Below are 21,387 nucleotides of genomic sequence, written 5' to 3' on the forward strand. Positions count from 1 at the left end.
TAGCACTGCTAGGAATTTACCCAAGGGATACAGAAGTACTGAGGCATAGGGGCACTTGTACCCCAATGTTTATAGCAGTGCTTTCAACAATAGCCAACACTATGGAAAGAGCCTAAATGTCCATCAACTGATGAATGCATAAAGAAATTGTGGTTTATACACACAATGGAATACTATGTGGCAATGAGAAGGAATAAAATATGGCCTTTTGTAGCAATGTGGATGGAACTGGAGAGTGTTATGCTAAGTGAAATAAGTCATACAGAGAAAGACAGATACCATATGTTTTCACTCTTATGTGGATCCTGAGAAACTTAACAGAAGACCATGGGGGAGGGGAAGGAAAAGAAAAAAAGTTTTAATCTTTTTTTTTAACCTCAGGAAGTACTCCTAATGTTATCACAGAATATGAGATAATTTTTAGATTCTGTGTCAATACATAATAGATTAAAAACAATGCGATGTCACTGAATGTATCTTTCTTTTCCAGAGGGAGGGAGGCAAACCATAAGAGAGTCTTAAAAACTGAGAATAAACTGAGGGTTGATGGGGGGTGGGAGGGAGGGGAAAGTGGGTGATGGGCATTGAGGAGGGCACCTGTTGGGATGAGCACTGGGTGTTGTATGGAAACCAATTTAACAATAAATTTCATATTAAAAAAATTAATTAATTAAGAAAAAAGTTTAAAGTTTATTAACGAGAGAGAGAGAGAGAGAGAGAGAGAGAGAAAGAGAAAGAGTGCATGCGTAGGCATGCATACCCAAGCAGGGGAGGGGCAGAGAGAGAGGGAGAGAGAGAATCTCAAGCAGTCTCAGTGCCACCAGCATGGAGCCGGGGGCAGGGTTCTGTCTCATGAACCTAGAGATCATGACCTGAGCTGAAACCAAGAGTTGGATGCCTAACCAACTGAGCCACCCAGGCACCCTGGTATTGTCCCTATGTTCTTAAAACCATTGTCATTTGTAAATGTTAAAACTTTCAAAATGTGCCTCAGAGTTGTCTCTTAAGGATATAGCAGTATGTTATACTATATAGTATAGTATGATGTTTTATAAAAGATTCAAACTAATCATGGTCAATCCTTCCTCCATCTTCAATTTAAAGAAACTATCTTGAAAACAGGATATAGCTTGTTTTCAGTAAAAGGGAAGCCATTTTACAAACGTTATCAATGCATTCACCTTTACTCCCAAATACACTGAAACATAGCTTTACAAATTAGCTTTCCTATTTAGTCAACGGCACCATCATCCTACAGATAACTGTCATCACTGGGTTCAACCTTTGTCCTTTTTTTTTTTTTTTTTTGCATTTAGGACATACTGATCACTATGTACCGAATAGTCTTTGGTTTCTTTATCAATGACTCAGTGCTATCTCTCATGTAAAGTTTTACCATCTAGCCTACCTTATTTTGATGAGTCTTCTAATTCATCTGACATCGTGCTGCTGGATTATCTTTTCCTTTACTCCAACTTTGTGTGATTTGCTGGATCTGGATCAAATGTCTTGCCTGACATAAAGCTCTCTAAAACCTTTTAATCTCTTCTGCTTCATCTTCCACTACTACCTGTTACTCTCTAATACACACCTCCCTCCCCCATGGCATGCCAGTCTGGTCAGTATCTCCTACCCATGAGGGGATGCATAATGCTGTGATTTCATCTGTGCTGGCCACATGTGGAACCCAGGCTTTTCCTTGTCTACCTCTACACATTTTAGGAACACATGAAGAATTAGAACCCATGAAATTCCAAGTCTAAGGAAGGTTTTCCTTTCCCACCAAAAGAAGCCACAAAGATTTTTCTTACTTACTAACTTGATGAATGTCTGTTGTCTTTTCTCTTCATTTGGGCAACTGTGTTGTATTTACTGTCTGTCTTGTTTCAAGAGGTTTTAAGGCAGCATTTCTGTGAATATTTTTGCCACAGCCATGAACCTAAGGCCAGTTAAGAGCAGAAAGCATGTTATTTTTTTTGAGTCAAGAGACCAAAGTTTGGGTCTCAGCTCTGCAACTTACTAACTGTGAGCCTAGGCATATTATTTTAACTGCTCTTTACTTGGGTTTTGGCTTTGATTTTTAATCTCTAAAACAAGGCAAATAATATCGACAGTGTTCAAACTAGCACACAGGATTACTATGTAGGACAAACGAAACTTTTTCACTGAAAATGCTTCGTAAACGGTGATAACTATACACACCTGAAATATCTTAGTTTTTATTTATTTGTATTGACCAAAGTACCAGCACAGTGGCAACCACTGAGTGAGGCTTACTATAAACAAAAAATTGGATTAAATTAATATTGTATCTTTGATACACTAACAAACACACATGCAATTATAGTATACTATCCTCAGTTTAGGATTTCTTTTATTGGAAGGATCCAACGGAGTGAATATTAGACACCATTAAAAATTCACCGAAGCATTTATAACAATATGGTATACTCTCACTCGTGTTGTGAAGTAGGCATTTCGCTTCCTACTGTTCTAATATCGTGGTTGGTCATTTGGGCTGGTAGTGGGCAATCTGAATCCCTCTGTGCAGCGTGTGGAGGAGTGAAGGGATAAATGGACTTCTCTTTACTCCGATGATTTGGTGACTTTCGTGACCCTTTGCTGTGCATCATATAATTCTTTGCATAAAGATTAATGGCAAAGTAACAAAATTTGTTATGTTTGCCACTAGTGTGTGCAGAGAGTCAGAGGCAGATTAAATCCTGGGTAGAGTTTTCAATGGAATCTCAGCCTTTGATCATGCCATCAACACTTTAATTTTAAAAATGTGACAGGATGATTAGAGTGTTTTAAGATCTTAGTACTAGGCACAATACAGAGTTGAAAGCTGCCATGAAATCTGTTCCTTAGGCAGAATACTGTCCTCTGAGGCACTAACTGACAAAGAAGTAGAACGTTAAATAAAGAAGTTGAAAGTCGAATCAGGAAGAATAAAGGATATTTGGAATGCTGTCGAACATACTGTGGACTTTATTAGACACCAGATCTTGACCCAAATTAAGAACTAGTGAATATTTAAGGCCTAGATTTAATAGAGGTCCCATTTATAACTCCAAGTAGTTTTATAATTATTTCCCCTCACCTATTTAATGTTAAATACAAATGAACAGTGATGTTTCAAAATTCCATTAGTGTGCCTGAGTTAAAGAGCTTTTTTTTTTTTAACTAAATAGACATTCTGGGAGAATAGTGAATCAACATGAGACAACTGTTATATCTAAAATATGGTGGACCCAAATGATGCTATAAAGCTGTCAAGAACAACATAATATAAAATACAATCAGAGCTGACTTTCAGCACAATTTTCAAGCAGAATCTGTGTGCTTTGTTCTTGTTGATTCAACCCTCCCTAGATTCTTAGAGCCCTTTGTTCCCCAGTGATGCTCTCCTGAAGCACTTCTCCATCTCCCTTGTCCAACAGTCAAACAGACTTGCTCAGTGTCTCCATTTCCCTGTGGGCCCACTGAATGATTAGTTACCAATTTTTTTTTTCAACGTTTTTAATTTATTTTTGGGACAGAGAGAGACAGAGCATGAATGGGGGGGGGGGCAGAGAGAGAGGGAGACACAGAATCGGAAACAGGCTCCAGGCTCCGAGCCATCAGCCCAGAGCCTGACGCGGGGCTCGAACTCATGGACCGCGAGATCGTGACCTGGCTGAAGTCTGATGCTTAACTGACTGCGCCACCCAGGCGCCCCAGCCAATTTTTGAGACTCTATGATGGGCTACTGAATTAGTGTATTACTACCGCTCTTTCTCTCTGTATTTCATTTGCTTTTCAGTAGAATTTCTTTACTGCATGATAAAAAGAAAATAATACTAGCTAACTTAATGGCATTTACTACATGGCAAGCATTATTCTAAACACTTTACACATATCAGTGCATTTAATACTTACACCAACTCTCTGAGTTATATACTATCCTTCTATTTATTTTACAAATGAACCGAAGCTTGGAGATGTCAAGTAGGTCATAAACTGAGAAGTGGTTTTGAAACCAGACAGTTTAACTCCACAGTCCTTACTCTGAAGCACCAAACTATCCTGCCTAAACATGGGGGTGGGGACATATTCAGAGAATTATTGGAGACACCTGTGTACTGGAGTCAGAAATTTTAATTCTGTGTCTGCCCCTTACTGGATATGTGGCTCTCCAAAATTAATTTTCTAAGCTGTAGGAGAGTGACAATAATTCTTACATCAAAAGTTTATAATAGAATTAAATAAATTAATGCATATAAACACCTACCACCAAAGTATAAAGCCTTCTTCACATGTTTGAATGTACAGCTGGTTGGAAATGGGAGCTATGTTTTTGTGCAAAGGGATTTTACACAACCACTCAGCTGCCCTTCTCAGTCAGTATATAGTGTAGGCACATGTGGGGTACTTACAACAGCAGCATCAGCTGGGTCAGCCCAGTGCTCATCAGTCAGAACTGGGAGAGGGTCAGGCGATATGAATCCAAGAGGCAAAGGTGATTGTCAACCTACTGACCAGAGATTACCCTAATTATAATGTCACCAGACCCTGATATTGACATGCATTTGCTGGTAGCCAGCTTTTAGAAGGAGATGATAAAGTTACCAAGCAGAGGTGTATAAAAGGAGGCTCTGTCCTAAAACCCAAGCATATATGATATACTTACTTTCTGTGTAACTATACAATTTATACTTTATATAAAAATGGAAACCACTGCAAGTGTTTAAGATGTCTTTACATTTGACATATCAGGTAGAAAGTTAATGATAATTTTTTATACTTTCTCCATATGTTCTTCAAAATACAAAATTTGAGATTTGTTTCATCTTTGTGTGGGTAATTCTTTTTTAATCTTATATTTACTATATTTTGATTTTAATTTAATTTTAATTATCTTAATTTTATATTTACTATATTTATATATACTCCATTCATTTTTCCTTCGAATTCTGTAAACATCAGGAAAGATGTTACATGTAACACACTGTCACATGCAAGGAACAATGTTGAGAAATCCACAGTAGCCAATGAGGTCATGAAGACTTCATTAATTTTTTTTTTTTTTTTTTTTTTGAGAGAGAGAAGGCACACACCAGCTGGGGAGAGGGGCAGAGGGAGAGAGAATTTTAAGTAGGCTCCATGTTGAGCACGGGGCTGGATTCCATGGCCCTGGGATCATGACCTGAGCTGAAATCAAGAGTAAAGAGTTGGACGCTCAAAAGCCTGAGCCACCCAGGAGCCCGGAAGACTGCATTTACATTTAGAGAAAACAGTTACTTCCCGAGTATTGATTGTTGAACTAATAATAGTTAAAATGTTTGTCTTTCAAAACCAAACTCTAATAGACAAAACGAGTCTTGTTATTTTAAAGGTTATTTGGAAAGAGTTAGCACTGAGAACATTTTGCACCTGATACATGTCATTAATAGTTTACATTAGCTTCCCATATAAGGGAAGATACTATCCTACTTTATAAATAGGTCTTGTGGGAAAATTGCTTCTTCCTTGAGGTTAAACAATCTGATATACATTTTTAATGTAGGGATAGTGTAAGGCAATGTGAAAGCTAACCCATGTTAGATTGTAACAATGCCAAACCCCCCAAATAACAAAGACTTCATCACTCATGGTGTTTTAAATTTGGTCTCCATAGTTTAGGGAATATATAAGGAAGCTAGAAAATATACTAAAAAGATTGAATGATATTTCTCATGAGTTAAAAAACAGACGTTAAGTGGGATAAAATGTCATATGGGAAGAATGTTTAGGTATAAATAAATTCTAAAAAGTTAAACATATGAAAATTATAAGAAGCAGGTGACAATGATTCCACCTCCTTTCCTAATTCAGTAAGAATGGAAAAGGAAGTGGTTTGAAATTGCAGTAGAAGAGATTTGGGTTAGATATAAAAAAGAACTTCCTCACTGTGAGGATTGCTGATCACTGAATAAAGGATATATCACAATCTTAAAGAGCTTCTTGGAGACCTTTAAGAATGGGATGTAAACTTTTTCCCAACGGATGGCTTAAAGGCAGTCCCACTCAATCATACTGACGTTGATAAGACTGTATTCTTAAATCCTTTTAGATTCATCAGTGAAAGTTGGTCTTTGTGTGTGTGTGTGTGTGTGTGTGTGTGTGTGAGTGCATAAATGCAATGCATGCAGGTACTTGTGTTTAAAAGTGAATAGATGAACTCATGATCACAACATAAAGCAATGGATTCCATAGTCTAGTGACAAAGCTAGGTGGCGCAGAAAAACTTAGATACCTTGTGAAGATGTAGCGTGATGAGCAAAAGTCAGAAATCCTCCGTTTATGGAAATTAAGTACTGACTTTGAGGTTTTTTTTTTTTAATGTTTATTTATTGATTGTGAGGTGGGGGAGGGGCAGAGAGAGAGGGAGAGAGAGAATCCCAAGCAGGTTCTGCACTGTCAGCATGGAGCCCCACTCAGGGCTTGAGCCCATGAACCATGAGATCATGACCTGAACTGAAACCAAGAGTGGGATGTTTAACCGACTGAGTCACCCAGGTGTCCCTTAACTTAGAGGGTTTTTTTTAAATGAAGCGGGGTGTTGATAGGAACCATCTGTTTTTATGAAAATCAGAAAAAAAGTTCCATATAAATCTCCCCTTTGTGTTCTTCCTTGAAAATTTTATTTAAAAAACTGCAAATTTGTAAATAGAAAATTAGAATAATAATTCTTAAAATAAAAAGCCAGAGTGCCAAATATATCAGTTAGAACTCAGCTCTTCCATTTCCCTTGTATCCAGATAAGGAAATGACAGCTTAAGAAAGCTGAGTTGATTATTCATGCTCACTTGCTGGTGGCAGAGCCAGGGAAAGAGCCTAGGTGACTACTGTGGCACACGGCCTGGATGGACCCCACCACCCCACTCTCAGGGTCTCAATCTGTCTCTCTATGGTGGGAGTATTGGTTGCTGAGGCAAACAGCCAGTGTCTTCTCCAGGAATTCCTTTCTCCGGTGTCCCCTGCCAAAGGGAGCTGCCTTGCCTAAGTCTGTGACTCCTCCCTAGGGACAGCTTGCATTCAGTGACTGACTGATGTTGAGGCCTGGGGGAATTCAAAAGACCAGCCTCTCTGCCTCAATTCAGGAAAACTCTGCAGGGACAGTCTAACTCCAGTGCCCCACCCCCGCCCCAGGGATCAGCTGAAGCTTTTGTTACAACTGCCAATCACAGTTCAGTTTCTCTATTTGTCCATTTCAGGTTCCTCTACCTTACTTATGAAACACAAAAGAAGCTTCCCAGAATGCCTCTGTTCCTTTCTGTGCTATCACTACTGTGGAAGAAGATAGGAGAGGGAAGTAATTAGCCAAGGGGTTAAATTTGGAAGTGAAGTAGAGGGATATGTAGGGAAGGCAAAAAGAGGAAGTGAAATCAAACTACTTCCCTTTTCCTCCTTCACCATAATCTCTATTTGCACACAGACTAAGAGCAGGTGGACCTAAACTTCTGATTGGAAGGTGGTCTTTTCGCTTTTCCAAAGGAGACATCCAGATGGCTAACAGACACATGAAAAGATGCTCAACATCACTCAACATCAGGGAAACGCAAATCAAAGCTACGGTGAGATACCACCTCACACCTGTCAGGGTGGCTAAAATTAACAACACAAGAAACAACAGGTGTTGGTGAGGATGCAGAAAAAGGGAAACTCTCTTGCACTGTTGGTGGGAATGTAATCTGGTACAGCCACTCTGAAGAACAGTGTGGAGGTTCCTCAAAAAGTTAAAAATAGAACTATGCTACGACCCAGCAATTGCACTACTAGGTATTTACACAAAGGATACAAAAATACAGATTTGAAAAAAACATGCAACCCAATGTTTATAGCAGTGGAGACAGCCCAAATGTCCATCGACTGCTGAATGGACAAAGAAGATGTGGAATATATCTGCAATGAAGTATCACTAAGTCATAAAAAAGAATGAAGCCTTGCCATTTGCAACAACACGGATGGAGCTAGAGTGTATTATGCTAAGCAAAATAAGTCAGTCAGAGAAAGACAAATACCATATGATTTCACTCATATGTGGAATTTAAGAAACAAAACAAATGAACATATGTGAGGGGGGAAAAAGAGAGAGGGGAAACAAACCATGAGAGACTTTTAAAGACAGAGAACAAACTGAGGGTTGATGGAGGGAGGTGAGTGGGAGATGGGCTAGATGGGCGATGGGCATTAAGTAGGGCACTTGTGATGAGCACTAAGTGTTGTATGTAAGTGAGGAATCACTGAATTATACTCCTGAAACTAATATTGCACTGTATGTTAACTCACTAGAATTTAAATAAAAATTTGAAGAAGGAAAAAAAATTCTCAAAAAAAAGGAGGACTCTTTTTCTCTATCCCTCCTTCCAATTTATGTAGACTATTGGGTAATGTGAGCGTCTTTGATAGTTATCTTCGAATTGCAAAGTGAGGAGTTGAACTTTCTGGCCCTAAGATGGTCATGAACTCAGCTTTTGTTCTGATTTACTCCTACTTTTGCAAAGATCCTTCGAACATATCCTCTGTACTCATAGTCACCAGCCAGCAATACCCAGTGCACCTGAACTTCAGGATTCCTTTACATCCCGAACACTGACTGTCTGGGATATGATAGCAGCCGTGCTAGTGTCTAGGAAGGTAGCCACTAGTCACGTGTGGCTATTTAAATTGAATTCCAATTAGATTTGTGAATTAAGTTATAAGATGAAATTAAAATGAAAAAATCACTTTCTCAGTTGTACCGGCCAGACTTTCCAGTTCAGATAAAGACCATTTCTTTCACTGTAGGAAGTTTCTATAGGATAATGCTGTTAAATCTGGTCTTTGGAGTCTGTTCCTGGCTATATTTTTCCCTATGTGGACAGAACTGATTCAGAGTGATGCATCTGGAATGAAGGTCAAGATCAAGCCAGGTTTTAGGCTATACCAACTTCCTAAATAATTCAGCTTCCATGATCAGTTAGAAAGTCTGGAGTCTTTTACTGCCCTCAAAATGACCTTTGTCCCTTTTCTTTCCATTTCCACTGCTACCTTTCTTTTTATTATTATTTTTTAGTGTTTTATGATTTATTTTTGAGAGAGAGAGAGAGAGAGCATGAGCAAGGGAGGTGCAGAGAGAGAGGAAGACACAGGATCTAAAGCAGGCTCTGCCCTGAGAGTGCAGAGCCCAATGCGGGGGCTCGAACTCATGAATCGTGAGATCATGACGAGACGAAATCAAGAGTCGGACATTTAACCAACTGAGCCACCCAGGCGTGTCACACTGCTACCATTCTTAATCGTCATGATGATCACACCAGTTAAAAGTTACTGAGTGTTTCCTATGTGCCAGATGCTATGTGATTCCTATATACCACATCACTTAATTCTCATGACAATTCCATGGTGAGGATTATCATCCCCATTTTACAGATGAGAAAATGGAGTCTTAGAGTACTCTGGTGTCTTGCCCAAAGGCAAACATTTGGTAAGTGGCAGAGCCAGGATTTAAACCAACATTTGTCTGCTCTCAGTGTTCATCAACTGTAAGATTACATGCCTTCATTATCACAGACTTAGATGGAAAGCACCTGGCTATTTACCTGTCCTTATTTTATTCTCTTTATAGCTCAGACTAGGTACTATTGTCAGACTAATTTTTCTTTTTTTCTTTTAAAATTAAAAAAAAAATGTTTATTTATTTTGGATAGAGGCAGAGTGCGAGGGTGGGGCACAGAAAGAGGGAGACACAGAATCTGAAGCAGGCTCCAGGTTCTGAGCTGTCGGCACAGTTTAACCAACTGAGCCACCCCGGTGTCCCCAGACTAATTTTTCTTAAATCTCACTTTTCTCCTCAAAACCTCAAAATCTTGAAGTCTCTTTTTCTGCATCTACTCCTCTGTCTCGTCCTTTTAAAAAATGAATTTTACCGATTTTATTTTGTAATTTATAAATGTGTATAATTTATCTCAAAATGCATTAAGCTGATGACTTTTGCTTCTCAGGATTTTTTTGATAAAAACATTTTATTATTATTTTACAAAAATTTTTTTTAACATTTATTTATTTTTGAGAGACAGAGAGACAGAGTGTGAGCAAAGGAGGGGCAGGGAGAGAGGGAAACACAGAATTGGAAGCAGCTCCAGGCTCTGAGCTGTCAACACAGACCCTGATGTGGGGTTCAAACCACAAACCGTGAGATCATGACCTGAACCAAAGTTGGACACTCAACCGATTGAGCCACCCAAGGTGCCCCAAACATTCATTTTATTATTACTCTTGTATACATGTGATTGTGGCCAGGCTTTTAAGAGTCCTTTATGATTTCTACATACAACTGACCTGAACTTATTATCCATGTTTCTTTAATGAGCATCTCTGCTTCTAATCAGAAGAGTCTCCTTATATTTCAGGAGTATGATTATTCTCAAAGTACAGTATGGGCCCCACAATTTGTCATTTAATCACATATTCCCGTGAATTGCTTACTGACTTACATTTTGTATTTATTAGTGGGCTTAATAAACACTCGTTGACTGAAATCACACTAAAATAAATTTAAATCATGCTTTTAAATTCCACAAACAAAAAAAAAACGGCTAGAGATAGTATTTTCTAGGAAATACAAAGTGACCAATATCGTCTTAAATGAATATTAAACATTTTGGTTTCAAATTTCTAAGTACATCTGAGAAAATTGCTATGAGATAACCTACATGTACCATGATGTAAACTTTCTTTAGCATTCAACCAATCAGGAAACGTTTTCTTTACAGTTGTAGACGGAAGTGTCCAATTGCTGGCAAATAATACTTTCAATGTGGTATAAACCTTGGAAGGAATTACAAAAAAATGAGTAGGAATGCATCTAAACTTTGGCTTCTCCATGAAGCTTTGGAAAAGTGCATTAATTCCTCAAGAATGCCAGCTTTAAGTATAATTAATGGAAGTGTGGATTTCCATGTGGGTGAGGAAGGGAGAGAAAATGGAAGATGGTAAATGCCGAGCTACCTTTCAGAAACAAGATAGTCTACTGGAGGAACGCTGACTTGGGTTTGGAGTACACTTTTGCGATTTGAGTCCATTCTTTGTTACTTACTATGTGTCCTTGCAAATCTCTTGTCCAATTCTTTGACCTTCATTCTTCTCCTTTTAAAAAAAAAGTTTCAAAGTAATTTCTACACCCAGCAGGGGCTTGAACTCATGACCCGAGATCAAGAGTCAGATGCTCCACCAACTGAGCCAGCTTTGCGCCTGCATCCTCATTCTTCTCATCTGTAAAATGTGAGTAGTAATCATTGTGGAGAGGAAATTAATAACTAACCCCCTCCCCCGACTCCCGCTCCCAAAGACGTCCATATCCTAATCCCTGGAACCTGTATATAAGTTACGTTATATGATAAAAAGGGCTTTGCAGATGTGATTAAACATATGCTCCTTGAGATGGGGGAGATTATCCTGGGTTATTCAAATGGGCCCAATCGAATCACATAAGCCCTTAAAGCAGAAAACTTTTCCTGTCTGAAATCAGAAAAATGACAGATAAGGCAGGAGTAAATGTGAGAAGGGCTCCCCTTAATGTTCCTGGCTTTGATGGAGGGAAGAGGCATGAGCCAAGGACCGGGGCAGCCTGTAGAAGCTGAAATGGCTCTCAGAGGGCAGCCAGCAAGGAAATGGGGGCCCGAGTCCTGCAGCTGCAAGAACTAAATTCTGCCAACAACCCAAATGAGGAGGGAAACCGAGTCTATCTGAGAGCCCCCAGAAAGAAACACAGCCCTCCTGACACCTTGATTTAGCCTGATGAAACTCTTGTAGGATTTCCTCCTTACAGAACAGTGAGATAGTAAACTTGAGTTAATTCACTAAATTTGTGGCAATTTGTTATTCAGCATTAGAAAAGTAATACAACAGTAATACAATTCCAGATACCCTACAGGGTTGTTGTGTGATCACATGTATAAAAATGCATTGTACATTGTAAAGCAGCATTCCCAGGCTGATAATCATTGGTGTTTTCAGCATCATCAGGCTCTATCCCGATTTCGAACTGCCAACTTTAAAAATGCCAGCCTTGGAAAATAATAGCTACTATTTACTGAGGACCTACAATATGCAAGACAATCACAAGACAATCACGTGTGTGATGTAATTTCATCTGTACCATGAACCTGTGAGATAGAATGCATTACTCCATTTTATACATGTGGGACCTGACCAGAAACTGACCCTGTTGAATTTTGTAAGACTTAAATTTCTCTTTTTTATTTTTGAAAGCTCAAAAGGTTTTCATTAAGGTATAACTGGCATATAACATATTAGTTTCAGGTAAGATTTATATTTCTGAGGGTTTGTCTGCTTTCAGGAAACAGTCAAGGTGGGAAAAGTTTAGAAATGTAGTTCCAGCGGTGACGTACTAGGAGAAATCATCACAAGTTTTTCTTTGCCCTTTTTTGATCACTGAAGAAGAGAATTAAAATGGAAGTTATCCGAGAGAAGGAGATGCAGCACTTGAAGTGATTAAATATAAGTGACTTTCCAGAGGGGTGTTCAAGAGAATGTGCAGTTTACCTTTGAATCTTGGCTTGAAAGATCCCTCCTGCTGAACTGTGGGCTGTGATCAGACACAGGTCCCAGGGAGCTGGCTGTCATATGCACACTCTGTGTGATGAGAGAAATTAGAGAAGAATGCTCAGTTTGAAAATGAGGATTAAGGTATGGTGCTTTGAGTTCTGAAATCCCAAACATATTCCCATGGAAGACAGCGTCCTTTGAAAATTAATTGAAGATATTCAGCCCGACGCTTGGAGATATTCTTACAAACTGCCGCAGGCTTCAGTGATGTTCTTTTATGCAGTCAGAAAAGAACTTTGTTTTTGGTAGAGAGAGTGCTGGAAACGGCAGGTCATCGGTAGGTAAGCAAATAGGGAAGGCACGCAAATATCCTGGGTTACTTAATGATTTTGGTGCTATTTTCCACATTTAAAGGATGTCCGTGGGGCATGTGCTCTGAATCTCTTAGTAATTATTTGAACCTCTATATTCTTGTTCCTCAATTCTCTTTCGGATACAATGTGCTTGTTTTAAGTTTGGGGATGTAGATTGTGGCCTTGGAAAACAATTTCTCGGCCGGACAAAGTTAAAGAAAACACACTCATGTACTCATGACCTTAGTTTCAGGGCTGGTCCTAGCGAAAGTTGTGAAGTAGGCAGATTTTCTTTTTTCTAAGACTTTGCACTTCCCTATTCTTGGCTCTTTCCTCCATCTCCAAATCTTCCACTCCCAGACCCCAGAATACTCTTATGTTACCTTCATCCTTAACAGTATTTAATAAACTGATTTCCCCGTGTATTATCGACATACCTAACCGTATTTGCATTTTAATGGAGGTTATCTGTGGAGGTTATTTTAGTGCAGGTTATCTGACACTGATTATAAGCCTGATGCTAATGGTAGTGTTCAGGACACGTTTTTGAATGGACCATGTCTTGAACAACTGGGCTTTGTATGCTGGAACAGGACACGTGGGAGGATCGGAGAAATGGTGCTAATTTCTTATATTGATGACTGTTATGATTGGTGGAAGCCTATAAGACATGTGATGTGATTTTCAACTCTGGAATGTTCTCTCTCACAACCTGCTTCTCCCATCAGTTCCAGTTAACCACTCTCTCATAGGTCTGGGTTACATTTGGATTCTAAATACTCATATGCTATTTTGAAAGATCTCTGACTCTGTACCCCAGGGAAGACTGGAGAAGAGAGACTGGTTTGCCAGGGGCATTCTTTCTTTCTGTGCTGGGTGAATCTACAATTGCTTGCTTCTCTTGGGGAAGGGACTAATCTGTTATTACTATCAATGAGGTAGAAATTTAGGATCTTGTTTTGGATCTACTAATATTAACTGTGCCAATCCAATGTCAATGCAATAGAAATATAACAAATGAGTTATAGAAATAGATATTTGGATTCTTTGGCCAGGGTACATTAAGAGTATCAAGATGGTGACATTTGTACTATTTGGTCGTCAAAGCCATATGTCTCATGGTCATTGTGGACCCTGCACATGTAATTCATCACTTATTTTTTTTTAAATATTTTTTAAAGTTCATTTATTTATCTTTGAAAGAGAGAGAGAGAGAGAGAGAGAGAGAGAGAGAGAGAAACTGAGCACGAGCAAGGGAGGGTGTAGAGAGACAGGGAGAGAGAGAATCCCAAGTAGGCTTTGCGCTGTCACCACAGAACCCCATGTGGGCCTTGATCTCACAAACCGTGAGATCATGATCTGAGTCGAAATGAAGAGTTTGATACTTAACCGACTGAGCCAGCCAAGTGCCCATAATTCACCACTTAAATCTTATCCAGTTTACCTCCCACATATCCCTTGTGTATGGCCCTCTCTCTTTAGCCCCACTGCTATTGGTCCAATTGGAGCTCTCATCATTTTTATTTTCTTCTTTTATTTTGACATAACTTCAGACTTAAAGAAAAATTGCAAAAATAGTAAAAGAACTCCCACATACCCTTCACCCACATTCCCCAAATGTTAACATTTTATGATATTTTTTTCTTTCCTATGTATTTTTTTCTGAACTGTTTGAAACCAGACATGAGGCATCTCTACCCCCAAATACCTCATGGGATATATTTTTTAAAAACAAGGGCTTTTTATTACAGACCCACAGTAGACAAATCAAAATCAGGACATTAACATTGACATAATACTGTTATCTGATTTACAGACCTCATTCAGATTTCGCCAGTTTGTCTTATGATGTGCTCGTAGCAGAAGAAAACCCTGTATCATGTCTGGCACACAGTCGTCATGTCTCTCCAGTCAACCTTCCCTAGGACGATGCCTCAGTCTTTCTTTCTCTCTCATGACATTCAGATTTTAGAAGTAGACAGGCCAATTATTTTGTAGATTATCCCTCATTTTGGGTTTGTCTGATGATTCTTGACGATCAGATTCAGGTATGCACTTCCCGCAGGCATGCAGGAATGTGATGTGTGTTCTTCTCGGTGAATAGGAAGGCACCTGATGTCTTTTTGCCCCATTACCACTAATATCATCAACCTGATTACCTTGTCAAGGTGGAGTCTGCTAGCTTCTCTTTGTGATGATGAAGTATCTCATGGGGAGGCCCTCATCATTTTTCACCAGGACTGCATTAGAAGTCTGTGCTGGACATCTTCTGTTAGCCCTGCCATATCCTTGTCCTGCCCTTCTCCATCCTGCGTTATGGCCTCCAACATTGACCTGTGTGAACTGTGTCAACCTGGTCCTCTGGTTTCTGGATGGGTTGGTCACCGGGGAATCCTGCAGGGAATCTGAAGAGGTTGGACGCTGAGGTCTAGGGACACATCCCCTTGTCTTCCTCCCCATAGGTTTCCTCCCTTAGGACAGGTGATGTTCCTCAGTTGAAGTTCCTCAGGCATCTCTCAGGCTGCGACTCTGGGTTCTGTAACTGTGCCCTTGTCTCAGCCTAGGGGTCGAGCAAACCTCCCTTGCAATTTCTCTATATTTCCTATGTTCTTCCCACATCTTTGTTTACTCTCCTCACCGTTTCCAATTTGAAAGTGCCTTCTGATACAAGGACCCCTATGATACGTCTTCGATTACACTGTCACCTCCTTTCTTTCCTGTGTTCTGTCAGGTGCAGATTCTGCTGGGCTTCAATAGCCTCAGTCTTCACTTCTCCTTATGTCCATCCTGACCTAGGCCAGGTGTACATTTGATACCAAAGACACCAGTGAATTCGATCTAGAAAGAGCTTTTCTTTTCTGCTCTGTAGCCAGTGCTTCAGCATGCCTGGAGACTTTTTCTTACTCCCACATCCCTGGCATAACTTGTGCCTGCAGACTTCTGCCTTGATTTTCTGCTTAGCATCCTGACTTCCTGACTGCCTATGGGGGTGGAGTCCTCCTCTGACCTCTCTCTCTCTCTCTCTCTCTCTCTCTCTCTCTCTCTTTTCAATAAGGCTCCACTATCCTGTTTCACTCTGTTGGCCCCTTTCTCCAGAATTCCGGACCCTCATACTCAGACTCCCACATATGTTTTGGGATGCTGTTGAAATAGAATGCTTTCCCAGGTGTACCTTCATTCTTGTGTTTGCCCTGCCAGACCCCTCTTCACTCTACTTCCATACTGACCTACATAGACCTACCAGTTCTTGTCTTCCAACTTCTAGCTGGGTTTGGCCAATGGGGGAGCTGTGGTAGGAGATTCCAGGGAGTGACTGGATGAGATCAGGGCATTTATATTACCAGCTCCTTCCCTCTGAGGTTACCTCTAGCTGTTTATCTCCTTCCACTGAAGGTCAGAGACCTTCTCCAGGTGGTCCTCTGCTTCCAGATTCCAGGAACTGCTCCCACACCTCACCCCTCTGGCCTACGATAGTTACAGCCTAGCTGGGTATTGGGGTATTGCATTTTCCCTTGTGGCTTAGTCTTACACCTTTAGAATAGTCCCTTTATCAAACCTTCTTTAATCATCCTAACCTGAGTGTGATAGATTTTTCCTCTGGGACCCTCACTGATTCAGACTCTATGGTGACAGACCCATCTGTCCTCAGCAGATTGCCTAGTGCCTAAAACCTCATTTTGCCAGACTTTACCTGCTCGGTGGATCTCAGATACTGAAGACTGCTGCAGCCAAGTACGAGGATCATTGCGCCCTTTGGACTAGTCATTTGACTGCAGACTACCTCCTCGGGCACCCGTCCTATAGCTGGGTCAGTTTCTCCCAGCTTTGCCCCTGCCCAGTCCTGGCCTCATTCATTCCCCTTATCATTTGCTCACACGTTGAATATCAGTATGCCTTGTAGCAGAAGCAACACTTGCCCAAGTGAAAACCCTAATCTCCCTATCTGTAAAGAGCATGAGACAGACTTTTAGTCTGGACCTGTCCCTTCTGATGGTAGGACAGACCCCAGAAAAGGGGTCCCGTTCTCCTGTGGATGCAAAGATGTAGCTAAAATATTTATTTATAATCCACCAAGGACATGCTTTCATTGATTCCATAATATAGTTTGCTAATTTAAATTGGTTGTTTTCAATATGGAAAACGAGTATAAATGAGTTTCATTCTGCTAGGATTTACTGTCAAGAAAGTCCTGTACTTACTTGATAACCTTATAAATTTCTCCATCTATGAAGATATTTGAAAGTGTTTAAAAAATTAAGCTAGTGGATTACTAGTCATGTTTTAACATTTTTAGCCTACTGTTGTTTTTTAGGATAATAACATTTTCACATAACCCAGAAATGTATCTTTATGAGTATCTTAAATTGTGCTAAGTACAAAGGATAGTTTGTAGTAAAATGTCCTAAATTATAATATGTTACCTTGAAGCATTTTTTGGTTCAAATTGGATCATAAAGTCACTGCTTTTAGTTTTCTAGTCTGTTACTTTAATCGTATATTAACTTGTTTGTTGGCAATGTGTAAACTGTATACCTTTCAATGGATTATGACCCACCATGACATTTTGGATTTGCTATTTGTACTCAGTTTTGGTTTGGTAGGTTCATGATTTGATAGGCTTTGCTATTTGTCTTATGTTAAATGACTGATGGTCTTAGTCCAATTCTTAATGGGCTTGTGTTTATTTCTGTTGAGGTTGGCATTAATAGGTCTTCTCAGCAAAGATGCCAAGGACTGACCTGGAATAGACTCTAAATTAATTTTCTGCTTTGAAGATGTTCTGTCTAGGTCAGGATTGAGGCCAACCAGCAGTGCATTGTACTGGACCAAAAGGGTGTCTGATGTGTTTCCCCTATTTTGTGAATTGAAAAAACCATCAACATTCATAAAAGATAAATAAGTTCATTAGTTCGAAGGCAAGCAACATCTAGGATCTCACTTAGAATGGTTTAAGGCCCAATGTGCTTAAGGTAAAGATAATATAGGTTGAATTTTCAGTAGATTTCATAAGCAGTTGTGTGGAGTTGTGATTATGACCACTGCTCTAATATTGAGAGGTTAGCTGTATTGCCTGTTCCTCTGCCCTCGCCATTTTACTGATGAATAATGGACAAATATAACTGTATATATTTAAAGTGTATAATGTGATGATTTGATATACATATATATTGTGGAATGATCATCAACATCAAGATAATTTATACATCCCTCACCTCACACAGTTAACTCTCTTTTTTTTTTTTTATGGGTGATGAGAATGGTTAAGATCAACTCTCAGCAACTTTCAAGTACATAATACTGCATTGTTAATTATAATCACCATGTTGTACAACAGATCCTCGGACCTTATTCTTCTTGTAACTGAAAGTTTGTCCCCTTTGACCTACATCTCTTTTGTCGATTCCATCTATTGGGTTTTTCTCTATGTGGCCAGTTACAAAGATTAAGTAGGGACAAGAGAAAACATTTAGGAGAAGAGCCTGAAATAAACTGCTAAAATTAGGTTTTAGTATTATCAGTTACGTTATAATAGGTATACTAATTTTGCCCCAGTTAATTCGAGAGCTGCATGCCTCCATGTGGCATTTGAAGTAGAAGCATAGAATATTAGTGCTTCAAGAGACCCTAGAAGTGATGCAACTCTGATTTATAAACTAGGAAAGTGCTTGGACAAGTCACAGCTTCACTAGGTCTGAATTTGCTAATAATATTATCCTATTTAAAAATAATGGCTGAACAAATAGATGTAATAATTCTGCTTGCAGATATATTTTTTAAATTGTTGGGTGTGCAGTCTAATATTTTATTGTTTTACTTGAACAAGCTCTTGGTAATAAAGTAGAGGATAACTGTCCAAATATCAGGAGGCTGAAAGAGGTAGAACTAATTAAACATAGTATTTTCTATCCCTGCTCTTGAGTCTTATTAAAATTTCTGCTTCTCCACTGCTTGACTTCTTTTAGACTTGGTCTAGTTTATTGCTAGCCCTTGGCCTGGGAATCTACGCTATTTAACTTTGTTGTGTTATACAATATGGAAGGCAAGTGGAAAAATAAAAAGGAGCCTCATGGTAAATGAGATTTGGACTCCCCCAGACGTCTTTATCTAGAGGTGCAAACCAACCTGCTAATGGAAACACTGAAAGTCCTGTGCCCATATCTTCGCTTCTAGATATAATGTGGCTGTGAAGTGGCAGGGGAGGGAAAAGTATCAGTTCATTTATAGAACACTCTCTTGATGTTTTGATATCTGAAAACCGAAAGCTGAAATTTTAACCATGCTAATGTTCAAGCAGGTTCCATTCTATCAGTCAGGTTCTCATAGAGCTGTGCCCCTTCATCCATCAAAGACGAGACAAACATAAGATGATGCTATGACCTTCTGCAAAATAACTTCTGCTCAGATTGAATACCTAGTGGACAAAGTGACAACATATTCACTCACGCGCTAGGTACACAGTGGGCTAAGTTGATAACTGAATTGAGAAACTACTTTGCTACTCTAACTTGGTTGCTCCTAAAGTAGGTTAATGGTTCACCTTAAGGCAAAAATCCATTTAAATAAACATGAGAACCATAGCTGAAAATGTTCTCCAGCTCCCAACAGTGACTTAACCTGACTAGAGTAATCGAGCCCCGGGTCTTTGTACCCTGCCTCATTTTTCTTATCAACCAGCTTTTAACACATGACAGTTGAAACACCATTATACTGAGGTCAGGGGAAAACTTGTCCCCAGATAGAGCTGAGTATCACTGGCATGCTGCTGATGCCATCCTGAGGCACCAACTGACTGACCACAGCATTAGGAAACATTGAATAATTTTCAGGCCTAAGGACAGGACACATGGTTCAGGCCTTTGAACTTGAGGCTTTTATGTCAAATTTAGCTTTGGGATATATGTGAGCTGCCATAACTAATTGCCTTAGTTTCTGAAAAAGTGGGTTTAACTCAGGAGAGTATCAATTACTAGTTAAGTAAAATTATATCACTAATGCCTTGCATTCATAAAATGCTTGCACATGCATTGTCTTCTCTGACTCTCCTAATAATCCAGCAGGGCAGGCCAGAAGATATTTTTATCCTATTTTACAGATGAAAACACTGAGAGTTATAAAGGCTGAGAGATTTTCCCAGGGACACAGCAGAGCTGATATTTGATCTTCTGGCTCCTAGTCCAGCGCCTTTCCATTGTGCCTCTCAGGCTGCCTGAGAGAGATAGACCTTCCATCAGCCAGCCTGCCGATCAGCTAAATGGATTGAGTACATAGGGTATCCAGAACAATGTGCTAGCAATTGTATCCAAGGTATATCTTGTTTTTCTCTTTGTAAATGTAGGGGTGCCTGGGTGGCTCAGTCAGTTCAGCGTCCGACTTCGGCTCAGGTCATGATCTCACGGTTCGTGAGTTTGAGACCCGCGTCGGGCTCTGTGCCGACAGGTCAGAGCCTGGAGCCTGTTTCAGATTCTGTGTCTCCCTCTCTCTGTGCCCCTCCCTAGCTTTCTCTCTCTCTCTCTCAAAAATAAATAAAACATTAAAAAAAATTACATTCCATTGTACAGAGGTATATTATAATTTTTAAATATCTGTTAAGATTTTTCAATGGGATTATTATTTTAATTGCTTTTAGGTGAATAAAATAACTCATTTACTTTGGACTTCATGAGTGACTATGAAAATATGTATATATATATATATATATATATATATATTCAAAATCATACAGTTCAGGTTTCTGCATTTGTAAAAAGCAGTTTCCATTTAGAGATCAGAAAGGCAATCCATATTTGATACCCATACAGTCAAGGAAAGGGAAACATAAACAGCCCTAAAAAGATGAAAGTCAAAAAAATATGATCTCATCCTGCACTATAAAAAAGGAAGAAAAAGAAAGGAAGAAAGAAAAACTAGACACATAGGAGAAGTCTGAAATCAAGTATTTACTCTGTAATTGTAAATGTCTGCCAATACACAGACATCAACTTTGCTGTTCACAGACATCTGAAGCACATTCTAGTTCTGTTTTCTGTAGCTTCTGTAGTCTGATTCTGCTGATATTTTGCTCCCTGAAGGCTTCCCTTTTCCACAAATGTGGTTTCACTTCTAGAATGGCGTTTGCATTACCTATGCTCCACTCAGCCTTCCAGACATTCCACGGTATTTATGAGTAATCTTAGCCTGTCCCGTTGCTTTCTCTGACAAAAACTGCAATTTCAAAGATCAGAGAGCTGAGCTTTAGAGTTGAAAAAGTAAGCAGAGGCATCCCCGGATTAAGGTGGATTTGATTAATATACAACTTTTATGCCTATGTCACCAAGACGGGAATACCGAAGAATGAACAAATATCATGGCAAATATCATGGTGACCATACCCTTCCCTACTTCTTGTTAGTGGTCATGGCTCTTTGGTGGTCTTAGGGAATTTAAAGAAACAGACCATTGAGCAGGAGAGGAGATTTACTTA

The sequence above is a fragment of the Panthera tigris genome, chromosome B4 (genome assembly GCF_018350195.1).
Source record: "Panthera tigris isolate Pti1 chromosome B4, P.tigris_Pti1_mat1.1, whole genome shotgun sequence".
NCBI lineage: Eukaryota > Metazoa > Chordata > Mammalia > Carnivora > Felidae > Panthera > Panthera tigris.